The 18723-nt window shown below is 40.5% G+C and overlaps 1 protein-coding gene across 2 annotated transcripts in view; it reads left to right on the forward strand.

Annotated features, from left to right (window-relative positions):
• The first annotated feature begins 2463 nt into the window (after positions 1-2463).
• Positions 2464-18723, forward strand: part of FAR2 (fatty acyl-CoA reductase 2) — a 192312-nt gene continuing 176052 nt past the window's right edge. Inside the window, exon 1 of one of the 2 annotated variants that reach the window (XM_037990227.2) lies at positions 2464-2605. The gene's annotated coding sequence lies outside the window, so the exon portion shown is untranslated. Of the gene's footprint in view, positions 2606-2626; positions 2797-18723 lie in introns of those variants that run through there. The other variant, XM_037990226.2, reaches the window with a different exon arrangement.

Genomic DNA, 18723 nt, shown 5'->3' on the forward strand with positions numbered 1-18723 from the left:
GAGGCCATGCTCCCTGTAAGGGTTCCAGGGGAGAATCCTTCTTTGCCCCTTCCAGCTGCTGGTGGTTGTTGGCATTTCTTGGCTTCTCTGGCTTCCACGTGGGTCCAGTTTCTCTCCGCCTTATATTCACATCACCTTCTCCAGTGTATATCTCAAATCTCCCTCTGTTTTTATCATATGAGTATATTTGCCGTTGAGTTTAGGGCTCACCTGGATAACCCAGGATGATCTCATCTCAACATATTTAACTTAGTTACATATAGAGTCTTTTTTTCAAATAAAGTCACATTCACACGTTCTGGGGATTTGCCTTAGGACATATCTTTTGGGGCCACTGTTCAACCCACTACATTGCCTCTTTTTGTTATTATCTGTTATGGGTGGAACTGTGTTCTCCTCTGTCCCTGCCAGTTTCTTATATTGAAGTCCTAAGCCCCAGTACTCTAGAATGTGAGCTTATTGGGAAATAGAGTGGTTGCAAATTTAATTAGTAAAGTTAAAATGAGGTCATTAAGGTGAGCTCTAAATCATATATGACTGGTATCTTTATAAAAAGGAGAAATTTTGACACAGACATGAACATAGGGAGAATGCCACATGAAGATTATAGTAGAGACAGGGGTGATGTTTCTACAAACCAACAAGAAACCACTGGAAATAGGTAAGAATCGTGGAAGATTCTCTCTCAAAGCCCTCATAAGGCACCAACCCTGCAGACATCTTGATCTTCGACTTCTAGCCTCCAGAATTGTGAAATAATATATTTCTATAGTTTAATCCACCCAGTTTATGTGCATCCTTATGATAGAATTAGCAAACTAATACATTCTACATATATGAATAGCATTTTAAATGGTGATGATCAATTGTGGTGCTGTAATCTATAATTAAAGTTATATTTTATCTATGAACATTCCACTGAAAGTGTTTTTAATTTCCTACTTTATAAACAACTCAGTAATAAATATGCAACTATGTACATGTAACATTTCTCTTTTATGGATTATCTCCTTTGAATACATTCTAAGACATGGGAATCTGGGTCCAGAACAAGAAAAAATTTCGGTACTGAACACCTTGGGAATGTGTTGCTGAACTGCTTTCCAACAAAAGCGTGGTTACAATTTACCTTCCATCTGCTATCTGATAAGTGATTTCTATATGTTTTCACCAGCTTTTGACATTATCATTTCAAGTGCTGTCACACACATTTTGAAGATACATTCAAATTTATTCTTGAGGAGGGAGGGGTAACGCAAAATACTATAAATTTGGTTGTAACTTTTTTTCTGTCTTTTGCATTCAGGCAGTCACCAGAGGAAATTATTCAGTGTCTTTAGGTTACACTTTGGTTAACACATTTAATTAAACAACCCAGTAGTAGAGAATTCAAGATGGGTGTTATTAATTTCATGAAATCGCTCCTTAATTCTAACTTTTCATAAGTCAAATTTTATTTCTTTAATTGCATGTCAATTGTTACAACGAGGAGAATCAGAACAGCTTATAGGACAATATTTCTTTTTTATTTTCCTTAACACACCATATTTACTTGGAAATTTACCTCCTACATTGTCCGTGGAATTAGGATGGGCGTTGGCCGTTTTTCAACACTTCCTGGTTGAGGCCAAGGGCTCCACTCACGTGCCTGTCCATCCCTCTACAAGGCTTGCCTGGCAGCTGCAGTTTTTCCGTTTAAAATTTAACAATGATCAAATCCCCCCAAAAGCTACCAGGCTAAAAAATGAAACATCTTTATTTTTCTTTTAAATCCGGAAAAGTGCTGCTGAGCACAGCTGGCTCGCTGCTGTTCCTGCAGCCCCCATCTCTGATCCTTTCTAGTCTCCTACCCACCCCCACCCCACTATAGGCAGGCAGAGCCGGATTTCTGCCCTTCAAACCCCGAGTGTGAGGAAACCTCGCCTGAAGTCCTCGCATCACCCTGCACCCTCACGCCCTTGAGTTTTAAAAAGCCACTGCGTTCGTGGGTCACTGCAGGGCGCCTCCGCAGTGTCTTTAGCAGATACAAGAGCATCCCTCCCACGGGATGTGCAGTGTAGTCAAGCTGAGTAAACTGGGATTTTTGGCTGCCTTTTCCGCTAGGGTGGGTGGGGAAAGGTGTGTCCCCCAAGCGTTCAGTTCAGACTAGAACCTTTGAATCTCTCTCTCCTCAGTATCTCCCTCCAGCCCCTACCCCGCCACCTTTCACCGTGTGGGAGTTCTCCCTCCCCACACCAGAGAGGGGCGCCTTTCTAGCTTCCTTGTCCCCTTGCCCACTGATTAAAAAATTGAGAAAAAAACTAACCCCAAAACCCAAAACAAAACAAAAGCCCCAAACAAACAAACAAACAAAACCCAGTCAAACCAGAACCACCCCCCGCCCCCCGCCCTCTCCGCAACCACACAAATGCGGGAATCATAGCCAGTGGATCCGCTGGTGCTGAATGAATGGAAGCGCGGGGCGGGCCTGCGCGCGCGGCCGCCCTGCCCACGATGCTGTCTCCCCGCGGCCTGTAGGGCCCTCGCTGGCCCCTCGCCCACCTCCCGCCCCGGGCTGAGGCTGCCGCGGGTTCCGCGCCCAACGCCGAGGCAGCGGAGGCGACGGGTAAGGTCGGAGGGAGGGTGGTTTCCTCCCGCCCCACACCCAGTCTCGGAGCCGGATATATAGAGTGTCACGTTTGGGAGCAGAAAGACCGGAGCTGTTTCCTTGTGGCGGGAGCGCTTCCCGTAGCCTCGGGGAAGGAGCAGGATTTAGAGGACCACTAGTTGAACCCCATCCTCGTGCTGGAGGAACAGGTATTCCAGGGTCCCCAGCCCTGGCGCTCGCAGAGCCCACGCGCTCCGAAGGCAGAGACCGGACTGGGGGTGGCCCAGGAGGGAGGGCTTGGCTGGGTTCGCAGGGCGGAGCGGTTCCCGGCGGGACCTCGAGGAGGGTGGGTGTGAGGCCGGGTGGGAGGGGAGAAGCATTTGCGGAGGCTCTGCTCCCGAAGCTGCCCCCGGCTGCACCCCCGTCGTCACCGGCCGTTTAGGCGCGTTTGGCGTCGGCGGAGCCCGCCAAGGTGGGGCGTGCGGGGGCTGCAAAGCGCAGCGAGCCGGGAAGGATCCGGGAAGGTTAATGTGGGGGGCCGCGCCGTGGGGACTGGGGACGGAGGGAGAGAGGAGCGAGGCCGGGTCCCGCCCAGGCCTCCTGGGCCCTTGGGGCTATTCCTGGAGAGAGCGCGCAAATGCCGGGGCCACGTGTGAAACGGCAGCGGTCCTAGGTCCCCTCCCGGCGCCCGGGACCGCCAGGGCGCCCAGCCCAGGTCCCCGGAGCAGGTCCTCGCCAGCCCCCAGCCCCACCCCAAGCTGCGCGCGTCCCTACCCTCCCAGTTGACCCTTGCCGGGGTCGCGGCTGACATGTGCTGGGGCGGCTGGTGAGGTCAGGGCGGGATTTGCCCCCGTAGGAAGTTTTAGACATCTTCCTGCGGTCTGGGCATCCTGCGGGTGTACAGGGGAGCAGGGGCCAGAAGACTCCAACTGGAGTAGATGGCTTGCGGGAAGGCTGCTTAACACTCCCAGCAAGTAGAATTACCTGCGGGGCAGTCTCAGTCTATTAAAACAATTCATGCCCAACCTTATCCTAGAAACCAGAGGAAGGCGTCACACCTGCCAGCGGTGGGCACCTTTTCTTCCACGGATGAGTTATGTGGTGTGAGCAACCAAGGTTATCGCTGGATCTGCAAGAGTTTGGCCACTCGTTGAATCATGTAGAGTGCCCCCATTATGTGACGAGCAAGGACAGAGTACGGTCAGAAAAATGACCAGGAAACTCAAGTGGATGGTGCTTTTCTGTTTGCTAGGTTGAGAGAAGTTTGACACTGTGCAAATGGAAATTTGAGAATTACCCCGTGGTTTCAATTACTCATCTCTCTATATTCCCATTTATATGAACTGGAGATTTGACTGACAGGTGTATTTAGTCCAAAATTTATAAAGCGGGGCAAGGGACTAAATAAAAACTTAAAGCAGCCACGTAAACTGCAAGAGCAGGCGTTTCCACAGAAGGGATATTTATGTGTGAGACTTCTAGGAGATGGGCATGAGGTCTTTACCAGGCTGACTTGTGTGTCAATATTCCATCAGTGGTATTTCTCAGGATCCACGTCTTTACAGTGCTCTTTTCCTAATTCTGAGGGCAGCTTTTGCACCTGCTGTATTAACAAATTCCTCACTTACTCCTGTTTCTAACATTGGGTTATAATTATCTATAAAATAGATGTAAATCACCATGAGTTGGTAAATCGTACTGCTATTAGAGAAATTAAAGTAAATGAAAATATCCTTTCCTTAAAGGAGGCTAAAATGTGACATCCAATTACAGAGGAAGATGGAGAGGTTGAAAATAAATAAAATGGCTTATAATAGGGTATCACTTTGGGGTTTATAAAGCATATGATCATCTTGACCATCTCACCATCTGCTTTCCTATCTCCTGAAGAAGCATTCTTGAGTGCATTTGTTTCTGGCAACATCTCATCAGCGTTAAGAATTCCTTGATTTTGCATTAATTTCCATGCACTCATGAAAACTTACTTATTCACAAATACAGCTTTGTGAAGGATCATGCATAGTGACCACCAGCATGCTTGTCCGTACCAATATATTCTGACATTGTGGGTTCTGTTGGAACATGTATTACCTTTGAAGAGGGTAACAGACCAATTTGAGAATCTGATGAAAGCTATGAAATATGAAAGACAAATACATACATATTAACACAAAATTGTCCATCTCCTGACAATTTCAGGAGTTCATGGCCTCCTTGATACCCAACCTCCTATATTCTAGATGTCTAGAGACTCCAGGCAGGGCCAGCTTCATGGAAATGCAAAACTGCAGCTGCACAGGGCCTTGCGCTTGGAAGGGCCCTGCATTTGGTAAGGTTCTGCTATCACCGTCTGCTGGCTTAATAATTTTCAAACAAGAGGCTGTGAATGTTCATTTTGAAGTGTCTCCTACCAATTATATCCTGACCCCAGGCTGACAAACTTGGTCTAAAACTAACCAAATAACTGTGTTGTCTTAACAGCAATCCCACGTTTACGGTAAGTTCTCCAGTATAAACCTGAAATGTATCTGCTGCTCACTTAGGTGCCCTTGGACATGTCATGCAGCCTTCCTATATTTCCGTTTCCTCATTGACAAAGTAAAAACAACAGATGATACTTTCTACTTTCTTTATTTTCAAGGTTGTATTATCTCTAAGTAAAAATAGATAATAATTGTAAAAAAAAGTCTACTGATTTTGAATAGTTCTTTTCTAAAAATTATGCTGTTGTTGAAAGGTTAAACTTTGCCCTCCATTTTTCAGAAGTAGCTTGAGGAAGGTTGGTTAAGTACATTGAAAAGATTGTAGAACTTTTCTGGCCCTTATAGTTCGGTGGAAAATAAAACAAAAAGTAGCCAAGTATTCAGTATGTTAAATACTCCTGAAATATTATTTGGACAAAATTGGAATTTTCAACTAAAGGTGCAGAATAACTTCTTGGATACCAAAGGTAGTTACTGAATTAAATTAATGTGTGAGTCTAATTCATCCAAAAATCGAACCGTGAGAAACTGAGCCAATGACTGAAAATTTTTGAGGGGGTTAATCCTTTTTGTTTCATTTAATTGAAAAAATCTGTAAGTTCAAGAGTTTGGTCAAGTCATCCTTTAAAATAGCCTAGGAAATGCCAAATCAATTTAAAATACACCTGGTCTCTTGCCAAGCACACCTAGTGACCTTTTGTAACTCTGGTGCCTCTTAAAGAGGAACTGAGAAAACAGGCAAGTCCTCTGTCCCCAGACTCCTCCCTTAACTACTCTGTGACCTCAAAACTTATCTTTACTCCAGCTGTCTGTGTTAGCATGATGGCAATACACTGAGAACCACTGAGGAATAAAATAGTGTGAAAGGGAATTGATCAAACTCCTATATTAAGGTCTTCTAATGGGGGCACTAGAACGGATGAATGGAGATTTGTTCTTCGTGCAATTACTCTGTGCAGGTGCATGCAGTGTGCTTTAGGATACAAAGTAACAGGTCCTGTATTCAGTAAACTTATGACATCATTAGCAAGACAAATATGTCAATGTAAGGTATTAATTTAAAATAACAAATAAGTAGTTACAAGGCAACAGAAGATTTGGCACCAAATGAGTGGTACAGAAAATAAGTGCAATGAATTCCCAAGAAGAGAATAAAATAAGCTGAAATGCTGAGGGAAGCATAAAAAGAAAGGCCCTTAGAGATAGCCCTTAAAGTTCTGGTCCTACTAGAGATGAACAAATAAGACTTTTGGGTGCCCAGGGACCTCAGTGGCACTTTGGGGTGGGAGGTGTGCACAAAAGGAATATCTGGATGCAGCTGAAGTTTTATGTAAGGAAAAGGCAGGAGATAACTCTGTAAGAGAAATTCCCTCTGGCTAGCTTCATTCATATAATAAATAATTATTAAGCCCGTTCTGTGACCAGACACTGTGCCGGCTTTTCCACATTTGGTGTTGAACAAAGCAGATGTGTTCCCTATATTTTTGGAACCTGCAGTCCTTTACAGAATAAGCATGTAGGAATACATTATGGGAAGTAGCATGGAGAAGAACAGAATGCTTTAAGAAAAACATCAGGGGCGCTGACTCCATTTTGGTGTTCTGAGAAGGTTTGCTCTTTGACAAAGAAAGATTTCAGTTGCTATTGGAAAAAAACATAGGGGTTAATGTTACTAAAAAAACCCAAAAAATCAACAAAGAGAAAAAGCAATCTGGGCACAGGAAATTGCAAATGGGAAGGTCCTAAGAGAAAAAGCTTGCAGCATTCAAGGGACAGAGAGGAGGCAGGCCCTGTGACTGCTGTTAGGTGAGGGCACTGCTGAGAGGCAGGACACCGGTTGGAGAGGGGAGCAGGTGGCTGATCATGCCCAGCTTCACGGTGTTGATAAAGATCTTGAATTTAATTTGAGTGGGTTGCCATTGAAGGCTTTTAAGCCAGAGACTGTTCTAATTTCTATTTTGAGGAACTCTTTATGTAGACAGTAAAGAGAGTGAACTAGAGGGATAAAGGATTGGAGGTAGTAAGACCAGGGAGGACAAGCAGAGGTGAGAGTACTGTCAGGGAGGAGGAAGAGAAGTGCACAGACTTGAGGTGTGTTCTGAGAGTTGGATTGACACATCTTGGTGATAGATTGGATATGGGAGGTGGGCGAGGCAGAAAGAAGAGTGGGAATGAATTCATTTCATAGATACTGCTAAATGCTTATAATCCAAAACAGTAGGCTCAGATGCATATGATTTAGAGATGCCATAAGAAGAACTGAAAAATAGAACAAAAACTGATTGCCCTGGTTATTACCTCTGGAAAAGTATACTGGCTGCTGGGATAGGGGTGAGAGAAAGGAGGGAGGAGATTTTTGCTTTTCATACTATCCTCTCTACTGTTTGAATGATTTTTACAACCACGCTTGCATTTTATGATTTTTTAAAAACATTATCACCATGACAGGTATAGCTTCTGTTTTTCTGACTTGAGCACATAGATGGAATATGGTGTAATTTCCTAAAATGAGAAAAATTAGGGAAGAAAGATCTGATCCTCTCCAAAATAATTATTCCAAAACACAATTTACTCCCCTGCTTAAAACGCTGTCATTCCTCTGCCTTGCCTACAGCAGTTTTTCCCAAACTGTAGTGTATGAATTATTATTTTATTGGGATATTAACAGTTAAGTAAAGGAAGAAAAGCTTCCCTGATGATATAACTTTGAGAAACACTTGATTTAACCTACTTAACCAGTTTTATTGCAAGAATCCTCAGAGCTTTTAATGTCCTAATGCATGTTAATAATCATCAAGAAAGCAGAGATCTTTTATGCTATATTTCCTAAACTTATTTAACCTTGAAATGCTTTTCCAGCAGAACATCTAAGAGAGTCAGCATTCAGCATAACACGCTTTGGGAAATGCTGTCCTATATTAATAGATTAAACCTTTTAACATCTACAGTTCTCTATTAGCCATAAGCTTCTCTCATCTCTTTAATCCTACTTAGTTGGTGGAAAGCGGGAGACTGGAATTGACTCTGTTAATAGGCATTAAGTTGATGAAAACAATTCTGCTCTGTGGATGATATTCAGAAACAAGATCTGCAGTCTGATTAAAAGCAAAAGTGTTTGCTTTTCATTTCTACTTCTTTGGCTAGGCTCTGCAGGACCTCATCAAGGTACATTTTGTCAAGTCTATATTTAATACATGTGACCTGAGGCATAAACAATGGGGAAGACTCCCCAGGGCCCCTTAGGTCCCAAGGTGGGCCTGGGCCTTATCTGATCCTTGTAAGCCATCCCCTGCAATGCAATACAGTGTGACTACATAGGGCATCTGTAGGAACATTGATTTTTGAGTCATATATACACTTCCTGGATCCCCATGCATTTGTATGGTGGTAGGCTGGAGGCAGAAATGCAACTTATGGCCAAAGAACAGTGCAGCAGAGCATAATGGAAGAAACAGGTTCACACAGCTATAGACTTCTTCCATGGCTTCATCAGCTCTCTGTTCCAGCCCAGGGGTCAGCAACTATGGCCCGAGGCTGAAATCTGGCCCCTGCCTTTTTGTTTATTCTTTGAACTAAGAATGGTTCTTATATTTTTAAATGGTTGAAAAAAATCAAAAGAATAATATTATGTGACATAGAAAAAATAATAGGAAATTTAACCTATATGAAATTTAACCTTCAGTGTCTATAAAGTTTTATCAGAAATCAGCTTGTGTCATTCATCTAATCATCCCTATTTGCTGTGACTGCTTTAGTGCCCTAACCAGTCAATTATTATGAGCTTCAAAGCCTAATATATTTACCTTGTGGTCCTTTACAGAAATGTTTGTTGACCCCTGCTCTAGGCTATGAAACTCATCTGCCATAGGTAATCTTAATTGTTTTGTTTTTCATTTGTTTAATTTATGAGAGGGTAGAAATAAAATAGTTAAATCGACTTCCTAGTAGGTCCTCAAACATTCTTGGCATTCAGGCACAGAAAGAGAAATACTGCATGGTCTCATTTTTAGATGGAATCAAAAAATGTTGAACTCATAAAAAAAAGTAGAGAGAAGAATGGTGGTTACCAGAAGTTGAAGGCAAAAAGTGGTAGGGGTGCAAGGTAGGGGTGAGATGGGAATGGGGGAGTCGAGGTGGGGGAAAGTTGCTGGTCAAAGGGTTCAAAGTTTCAGTTAGGCAGGAGGCATAAGTTTTGAGATCTACTGCAGAGCAGGATGACTGTAGTCAATGATAATGTGTATTTCAACATAACTAAGTAAATTTCAAATGTCTCACCACAAAAATGATAAGTGGTGGCTACTGTATCCTCTAAATGTATGAAATTATAATTTATAAATTTAAAATAATATTAATTTTAAAAATGAAACAAACCATTGTTGGCATTGTTGGCCAACAATGCCAGTTTTTGTTGATGGCTAGTGTTGCTAATGCTGCATGCCCATGTAAAGAGCAGAAGACAGTCGCAAAAGTGATCACTTTTAAATTTTATTCAAACATTTGAACTCCTATATACAGGATAGGCACTCAGATAAATAAAACTATGGCTTCCAGAGGTAAGGAGGAAATTAAATCTACTATAACTTAACTATTTTATTTTGTTACCTCTGAGCAGATTGGATTTCCTATGAGTAGTCACCTCTGATTTTTATTTCAATAATAAAGCGAATCTTTTAAATCTTTTATTATTATTATTAATGCACACTTCTGTATGAAGAGTGGTAGTTTAGGGGTGACAGCCTCAATTCTAGATGACAGAAATACACATTTCTCTGTCCCCACCCTAAACCTACTGAATCAGAATCTTTGGTGTGAGGATCCCCAGGGGTTTCATAAGTAGTTGCCACAGCACAGGGGGAGATTTTGGAATAGCTAGTCCAGGTATTTCCATGGAACATAGAGTCAGAAAATAAGACCCTCAAGGCCTGGTGCTTGACTCTGTTACTGCTGTCATAAAATATTTTTAGATGAGGATGTGCTGTGGGATCACAGAGTTTGGATTTGGGGTCTCATTGCCAGCCATATTGACTGGGAGATTTCTGTAAGATATGTAACTTTTTAAAGAGGACTGGTTACAGGTGACATCTTCTTTCAATAGACATTTTCCCACTTTAATCAACATGTATTAAAGCAAAGGACATTTTATATATATATATATATGTATATAAAACAATGTGACCACATAATGCAATTAAACAATGAAAACTGATTAAACAATGTGGTTAAACAATGAAAAAAAAGTCTTACTATAATTGCCAGACACTAAGAATAACATTTGCTTGTTGATTTAGCTGTATTATTTCGAAGTCCTAGATCATTTTGCATCCTTAACCGCTGGAGTTTTGCAAAAGCATTTTTCAAGCTGCAGTTGATGATATGTGTCCCCTATGGCTTTTGGACATCTTGCTTTTAAGGCATTTTAACTTCCCAGGATTCTCCAGAGACAGCCCCAAAACACTGAAGCCCACACCTGAAGGGAGGAAGAGAAAGCAAACACTCCTCCCTGTGAATTTGTGTAGAAAAGACAAAAATATGGCTTCTCCAACCCACTTACTCATCCTTCCACCTTAGCTGGGAAGTTGCTGGATCAGTAGAATTTGCTGATGAATAACAGGATGACCACAGGAGGTAAGAATATTATTTCCTCTGTCAAGAAATGTCACTGTGAAAACACCCCACATTTTAGATCATTTAAAAAAAACTGGTTCACAATTTATTACAGGTCATTGAAAGGGCACATTCCACAGAAGTGAGCAAATATCCCAGGTATCCTTGAAAGCAAGATCCTTGGAAATTAGGATGACAATTAAGTTATGTGTCTGGTCCCAACATACTTGAAATCGCTTAAGCACTTCCAGCAGAATTAGATTCACCAGTGCACAGTATTGTCAAGAAACCAAAAGAATCTGCCAAGATAAACTGAGTAAAAGAAACTGTAACAATTCAATGTTTGTGCATGTATTAAAGATTTTTGCTTATTATTTTCAATAAAGTATATGTAATACTGCAAGTTGTATGGATAGAAGTAACATAGGTTTAGCATCTTAAAGATGGATGGTATTCAGTTAATGAAATCATAGAGAAATTTGCCTAAAACTTAAGAGAAACTGTTTACTTAAAATAATATTGTTCCTGATAGATATTAATTAATAAGTAAATATTAATAAAACCAACTTTATGTCAGTAAATAGTAATAAGTAAAAATATTAATAAAGCCAACTTTGTATTTCTCTTTATATTTCACTGTAACTATTGTCTCAGTTTGAATTGAATCTTATTTCACCTGTGTTTTATTTACACAATGTCTTCAAGACATATCTCCCCTGAAGCTAAGCGCATGATCTAAAAGGTGGACACTTGTTCTTTAACCAAAGAGCTTTCTGGGGATTGAGATCCACTTACCAAACTATTCTCAAAGCTGCAGGAATCTCTGATGGCTTGAAAGAATTGATTTCCCTCGTCCAAATGAGCAGTTTGCTTCTTTCTCAGCAACTTGTACTTGCCATAACTCTCTTCTTAGCAGAAGTGTGACACTGCCTCTTCCTTGTTTTCCTTCTACTATTTTGGTGCAGTTTTGCCGGAGGCAGTGGTTATGCAAGTGCTGCTGAGTGCGTTCCTGATCACAGGATGACACTTAGGTAAATTTAGGTCTCAGTTTCTTTTAGGACAGAACAAACTTTTCCCAAATTAGACTTCCTTGAACTCCTATACGTACTATATGTTGGCACATATCACACCATCTTGTCTACAGTACATAGCAGTGAGTGTAAATAGCTTTGTCTTAACTAAGTATATTCACACTGGAAATTGTAGAATGTTCAAGTACCATATCTATATTTGGTTCAACTCTCTTACAGAAAAGAAAAGCCAGTCCCGAAGACATTAAGTGGCTTGTCACACATCTATTTAGCGGGTGCATCAAGGCTAGTATCCACATCTTATGAGTGCAATTCCCATAACTATTCCATTCCATTCATTCATTTATTCATTCGTATGATTTACTGAGTACCTACTATGAGCCAGGCAGGATGTTTAGCTTTGCAAATAGAATGCAAAACAAGTTATAGTACCAGTCCTCAAATTTTAGTACCTCCTACTCTTTGAGCAATATTTGGCCAGTTGCAACTTGGAGTTTGTGCAATTTTTCAGTAATGATACCCAGTGTGTAAATATGCAATGCTCATATATCTTTATTTTCCCTTCTTCTGTCTCCTAACCAGTCCCAGTCAGTGACTTGACTTCCCATAGCACCAAGCACTTAACACCAATAAGAGTAAGATGGGAGGCTGGGCGCGGTGGCTCATGCCTGTAATCCCAGCACTTCGGGAGGCTGAGGAGATCGAGACCATCCAGGCTAACATGGTGAAATCCCATCTCTACTAAAAATACAAAAAATTAGCTGGGTGTGTTGGCAGGCGCCTGTAGTCCCAGCCACCCAGGAGGCTGAGGTAGGAAAATGGTGTGAACCCGGGAGGCAGAGCTTACAGTGAGCCAAGATTGCGCCACTGCACTCCAGCCTGGGCGACAGTGTGAGACTCTGTCTCCCCTTCCCCCACCAAAAAAAAAAAAAAAAAAGCGTATGATGAGAAATTAAGTTGAAATGAAATATTAAAAATTCCATAGGGAAGATCATGAAAATTCTTCCCAAGAAAACAATGTTCTTGATTCACTACTGCAAGGCTTGGGAGTTAGTTAGCTTGTGTGTCTCTCCTCTTGTTTACTTACTGTGTCACCAGGTCCTCTCTTTCCTCAAACTGGCTGAGCTCTAGCTTGCATCCTCTAGCTTTCCTTTCCTTTCTGTATCTAAAGATAGACACAAACTCTTGGTGTTTTAAGTACTTAAGTGCTAATCCTTGTGGGGAAAGTGAGAGGGGAAGAACAAAAATAACCGATGTGAAGAAGTTATGAAGTTTCCAGAATGATACCGTTGAGTCTCGGCATAGGATCAGTAGTTAGTTGCCTACTTCCTCTAAGATAAGTGGAAAAACCCCATTATTTTCAGCTATCTGTCTTTATTTCTGGAGGCAAGATCAAAAATCAGCCATCTGCCCTATAAGTCCTTACTTATTCTCCTGAACTAGGTGAGTATGGGCATTGTCTGATGAGAGGATTTCTAGCTTTCATCAGATTCTCACAGAATTCATGACCAGAACAACGTGGGGGACCCACTGCTTTAGGAGCCATTAAGTGGACCATTTTAGTTCCTTGAAGTTCTCTAGACTCTGGCCGCTGTCAGGTCAGGAAAGATGCCTTCTGAAGATTCCTCACAGGGACTGTACAGCTGTTTGAGATACATAGGATTTTATATTCCATCTTCAGTGAGCATTACATTGTTCCAAAACAGAGAAAAGATTACGTTATTCCCCTGCATAACACCTTACGTGGCTCCCCATTCCCTACAGTAGCCTTGCCAAGTGTGTGAGATGCTAATTGAGGTAGACTGTGGGAGGTGGGTGTTTCCAGTGCAGAAGAACCCTTGATATCACCTTCACTTACTGCTATATGGCTGTGTATCCAAAGGCAAGTTACTTAACTTCCTGCTATATGGCTGTATTCAAAGGCAAGTTACTTAACCTTTCAGTCTTCCCAATGTATTCATTTGCTAGGGCTGCTGTAACAAAGTACTGCAAACTGGGTGGCTTAACCAAAAGAAGTGTATTGTGTCACCGTTTTGGAGGCTAGATGTCTGAGATCAAGGTGTCAGCAGGGTTGGTTTCTGAGGGCTGTGAGGGAAGGATCTGTTCCAGACCTCTCTTTCTTTGCTAATAGTTGGCTGCCTTCTCCTTGTGTCTCACATCTTCTTTCTATGCATATATCTGTCTTTTTATAAAGACATCCTTTATATTGGATTAGGGACTCCCCCCACTCCAGTATGACCTCATCTTAATTAATTGTATTTGCAGTGATCATGTTTCCAAATAAGGTCACATTCTAAGGCACTGAGGTTTAGGACTTCAACATATAAAACGATTCAATCCATAACACCCAGGAAATTATTACTTGACTCCTTATTATCACAATGGAAAATGAGATGAAACTATCTATAAACCACTTTCTGTGTACTAAGAAAAAGTACATATATTTTTAGTATGGATTAATAGTGAACATAAGTAACGACTACTGACTTCACCAAGAATTTCTTCTCCACATTATCTTTATTATTTTTTATTAGGTATAACATCCATGTAGAAAAGTGAATATATCATAAATGCATATAACACACACACACACCTCCCAGATTCTATATTCCAAGTTAAAAAAGGAAAACAGAAAAACATTTATCAGCATCCTATAAGCTCCCGTCATACTCCTGGGCAGTACCTAGTGCCTCCCAGATTATCCACTGTCTTGACATCTAAGTCACAGATTAGCTAAGTTCAAACATAGATTAGCTTTACCAGTTTTTGGAGTTTGTATAAATGAAATTATACAGTAATACTTTTTTATGTCTGGCTTCTTTACTCAATATTATGGTTATGAGATCCTTCCAAATTATTGTGTGTATTTGTAGATTATTCATTCACATTGCTGTATAGTACTCCATACTGTGAATATGCCATACTTTATCCATTCTGTTGATGAAGACTTTAGTAGTTTCCATTGGGAGTTTCTTATGACTAGAGCTGCTATGAGCACTCTTGAGAATGTCTTTTGTTAAACACACATACACATTTCTTTGGGATATACTTAGGTGTGAAATTGCTTTATTCAAAGAGCTTTAATAAATCTGCCAAAGCGTTTTCCAAAGTGATTGATCAAGTAATACTCCCAGCAGTGGCAGTCAAGAATTTCCCTTGTTCCACATTCTTGTCAACACTTTTTATTTTCTGTCATTTTCATTTTAACCATTTGAGTGGAAAAGTAGTTGTGAGGCATGGTGGTTTTATTTGTATTTCTCTGGTAAGTGAAAAGATTGAGCACCTTTCCATATATTTATTGGCCACTTGGATATCTTCTCTTGTGATGTCCCCAAGTCTTTGCTCATTTGTCTGTTGGGTTATCTATCTTTTTCATAGTAATTTGTGGGTATACATTATATATTCTAGGTACAATTCCTTTGTTGGATATGCACTTTGTCAATGTCTTCTCCCAGTCTATACCTGGCCTTTTTACTCTTTTTTCTCTTTTAATGAACACAAATTCTTAATCTTAATAGAGTTCAATTTATTAGTATTGTTTTTCATAGTATTTTTTGCCTACTCATGAATCAAGATGTTCTTTTCTAAAAAATGTGTTGTTTTACCTTTTACACTAAAAGATATACTATCCATCTGAAATTAACTTTTTGTATGATGTGAGAAATAAAATACATATTTTTCCATGTGGATATTCAATTGCCTCAAAATTAGTCATTAGAATTCTGCATATCATTTTAAATCACAGGGACATATAGTAGCAGTCTGGATACCTCAGAACGAACACATTTAAGGATAAAGTCATTTAAAACATATCTCACTATAATGACTTCTGCAGCCCATTTTGACTATGAATAGCCTAGGATGTTCAGTGTTAAGGTCAAATGCTCATTTAATCTGCTTGCAGGAACCTAATTTCTGGTCTAATAGATTAAGTAAAATAAAACAAATAAATGCATCCTCTTGGAAATAGATCACTCTAAAAAATCAAAGTATTCAATTTAAAATTAATTTGGATCCTCGATGTAAGGGTTATTGGTGAAAAATGTAGTAGTGTGAAAAGGTCATGACCAAACATTTGAGGAGAAATAATCAAAAGGCTTATCTTTTATTATTAAGGAAGGCAAATGAAGGGCCCACTTGTCTTCATTACACTTACACATTTAATGTCTCACTAGTTCCCCCAACTCTCATCAAGATGGAAGACGTGGAATAAGGAGAGGTTGAAGGCAGAAAGATTAGCTAGGTGGCCATTCATTCTTTCATGCATTCATTCAACAAGAATTTATTCAATGATTATTGTACCAAGTATTGTATGAAATTCTGTGAATATTAAGAAGACTAAAACACAGTCATTGCCCCCAAGGCATTTGCAATCCAGTGGAGAAAACAGACAACCAAGTAGTCACTTACATAAATGTGACAATGGATAGAGGCTCTGAGAGTTTGGCAGATAAGACATTCAACTCAGCCCAGAGTGAGGGGAGGCCTGGGAACCCCTTCTCAAAGTCTGAGGTTTGCCCACTGAAGGGTAGGACAGGATGAGGGATAAATGGAGGACATAGCCTCTAGAGCTAGTCTACAAGATGTGTGACCTTGGGCAAATCACTTTATTTCTCTGTGCCTTAGTTTTCTATTTGTTAAATAGGGTTTATAATAGTAATCACCATCGAATTGTTCTGCTAATTCATTCTTCCATTAGAAGAGTGATTGGCACTGAGTATGTGTTTAGTGAGTCAAGGTATTGTCATATGTGAGAGTTACAGCATTACAATTGGTCCCAAAGTTCTGGAGAAGCAAAGACGTATTATCTACAGCATTTGTCCATTGTGACAACTGTAGTCGACAGAGAAGAGCAGTGACCAGAACCCAGGAGCTCAGACTGTTGTCCTGATTGTGCTCTATATCTACATCAGATAAATGGCTAGATTATCTCTAAAGTTCCTTTCCACTCTCATGTCCCATGATTCTGCAGCTCCTGCTGAGATAGACTTAATAAATATGATTTGAATTCTGGTGGTAGAGAAAGAAAGAAAGAAATAAAAATCCATTCTGAGATTTCCAGCTGAGTAACTGAGTGAGCAGTGACATCATTTCAAAAGAAACAGGCAAGTCAAGAAGAGATAGGTATATGGAGACTGGGAATCATATAGCACAGATTTGTGGATAGAAATTTTAGGTTGGAAGAAACTATTTCCATCATTTTAATTCAGTGTGGTAGAGAGGCAGATATTTCCATAGTTAGTCACGACCACAGAAACAGGAACCCTATTGCCTAGATTAGGGTTTGTCACTTACTAGCAAGTTACTTAAATGTTCTGCATCTGGCTTTCTTCATCTGTAAAATGCAGGTGAAATGCAGATTGAACCGTGCACAATTGCCCTTTGTGAGTCAAAATGGTTGAGTGTTGGGAATTTCATATGGTTCGACCTAATAATAGATATACTCTAAGGGGCTGTACTGAGAAGTAAGTGAGTTCATGTGTGTTACCTGCTTAGGCCAGAGCTCAACACATAATACAGTACTATGGAAGTGTTTCCCTTATTATTAAGGCCATTTAGTTTTTTCAAAATCGATTGCACCAAGCTTCATTTAGGAAGAACAATCAGGAATTGCATAGTATGCCTATTTAGGTCTCTTTTCCTTTCTTCACTTAGGCAGGCACGAGGCCTTGATGAAGCAGTTAGTCCCTAGGAATACAGCAGGGTTTACTTTTTGCCAACACGGCTGCTGCCATTTTGCTCATTTCTCATGCCTCCATTTAGACAGGCATTGGTTTCTGCTCCAAAAGGAAATTTAGCATCAAAGTTCTTGGATGAGCTAGCTTCCTCTTCCTGTTCTTTTGTCCTCCACCCTCACTCCCTCCTCAGCCCAACTCTTGGTACCAGCAGGCCTAGTTTCCATCTCCCTCAGTGTGATATTGGTGACATGCTGGTCATCCAACATCTGAAGGCCCTTGGTATTCTGGACACCCTGTCTGGCCCTGCAAAGCGGGGGAAAGGAGAAGGGCATATCTAAGGCTAAGAAGAGAGAAGAACGGAGGGGAGAGTGAAGGGGGCTCCAGCTTTGAGCCATGAACTGAGGAGTAGGACAGACACAGAGGCTACTGAGGAACCCTGTTCTAGTTGCATGACTTTGGTAAGTCTTAGTCTGGTAGTGTGATGAGTCTCCAATTTTGCATGAACCAAGATGCAGAGATATGTTAAAGAAGCAGGAAAAACAACAAAACTAAAAATGTGTCTTTCCTGTGTCTTTTAAATCACAGGGACACAGTAGCAATCTGGACATCCTAGCAGTAAAAGCAGTATGAGTAGAGTTCCTTACAGAACTGTTTACTTGCTGTTGCCTGGTGTCATACACAGATTAACGATGACTCATACTGTTGGTTTATAATATATGTTCCAGTTTGTGAATTGTCTTTTCACTTCCTTTTTTTTGTTTTGTTTTGTTTTTTTTTTTTTTTTTGGAAGCACAAAAGTTCTTACTATTAATGTAGGTAAAATTACTGAATATTTTCTCTTTGTTTTCAGATATTTGTATCTTGCTTAAGGAGATTATTCCCTAGCTGCGTCATGTTTTAACTAATTAGTTTGTAAACCTCTCCTACGTTAGGCTCTGGTTTCAAGTTTGCACCCATTCAAGTTTGCAATGGTTTATTTCCTCTTGTTGGTGTCACCCTAGTGATACATTTTACACAAAGGAAGGAAATACTCTAAGGATGAAATTCAGAACAACAAATTATGGCTGATTAAAATCACCCTTACGAATTACTGAATGTTTCACAAGTGTAAGACACTTGACAAAAACTCTGTCGCATCAATCCCAGAGATCACAGATGAGGAAAATTAGGCCCACAAAGTTTAAAATATAATCATTAAGTAAGCAATTAACATAAAAATATAGTTATTATTGAAAGCATAATTTCAGTTAGGGGAGAGTTCCAACTCGAAAATCTCCTTTGAGAGCTAACCTAAAGAATGCTTGGGGTATTGAAATATTCCCATTTTGTTTGAATGTAGT

The sequence above is a fragment of the Chlorocebus sabaeus genome, chromosome 11, assembly GCF_047675955.1.
Source record: "Chlorocebus sabaeus isolate Y175 chromosome 11, mChlSab1.0.hap1, whole genome shotgun sequence".
In the NCBI taxonomy this organism is placed as follows: Eukaryota; Metazoa; Chordata; class Mammalia; order Primates; family Cercopithecidae; genus Chlorocebus; species Chlorocebus sabaeus.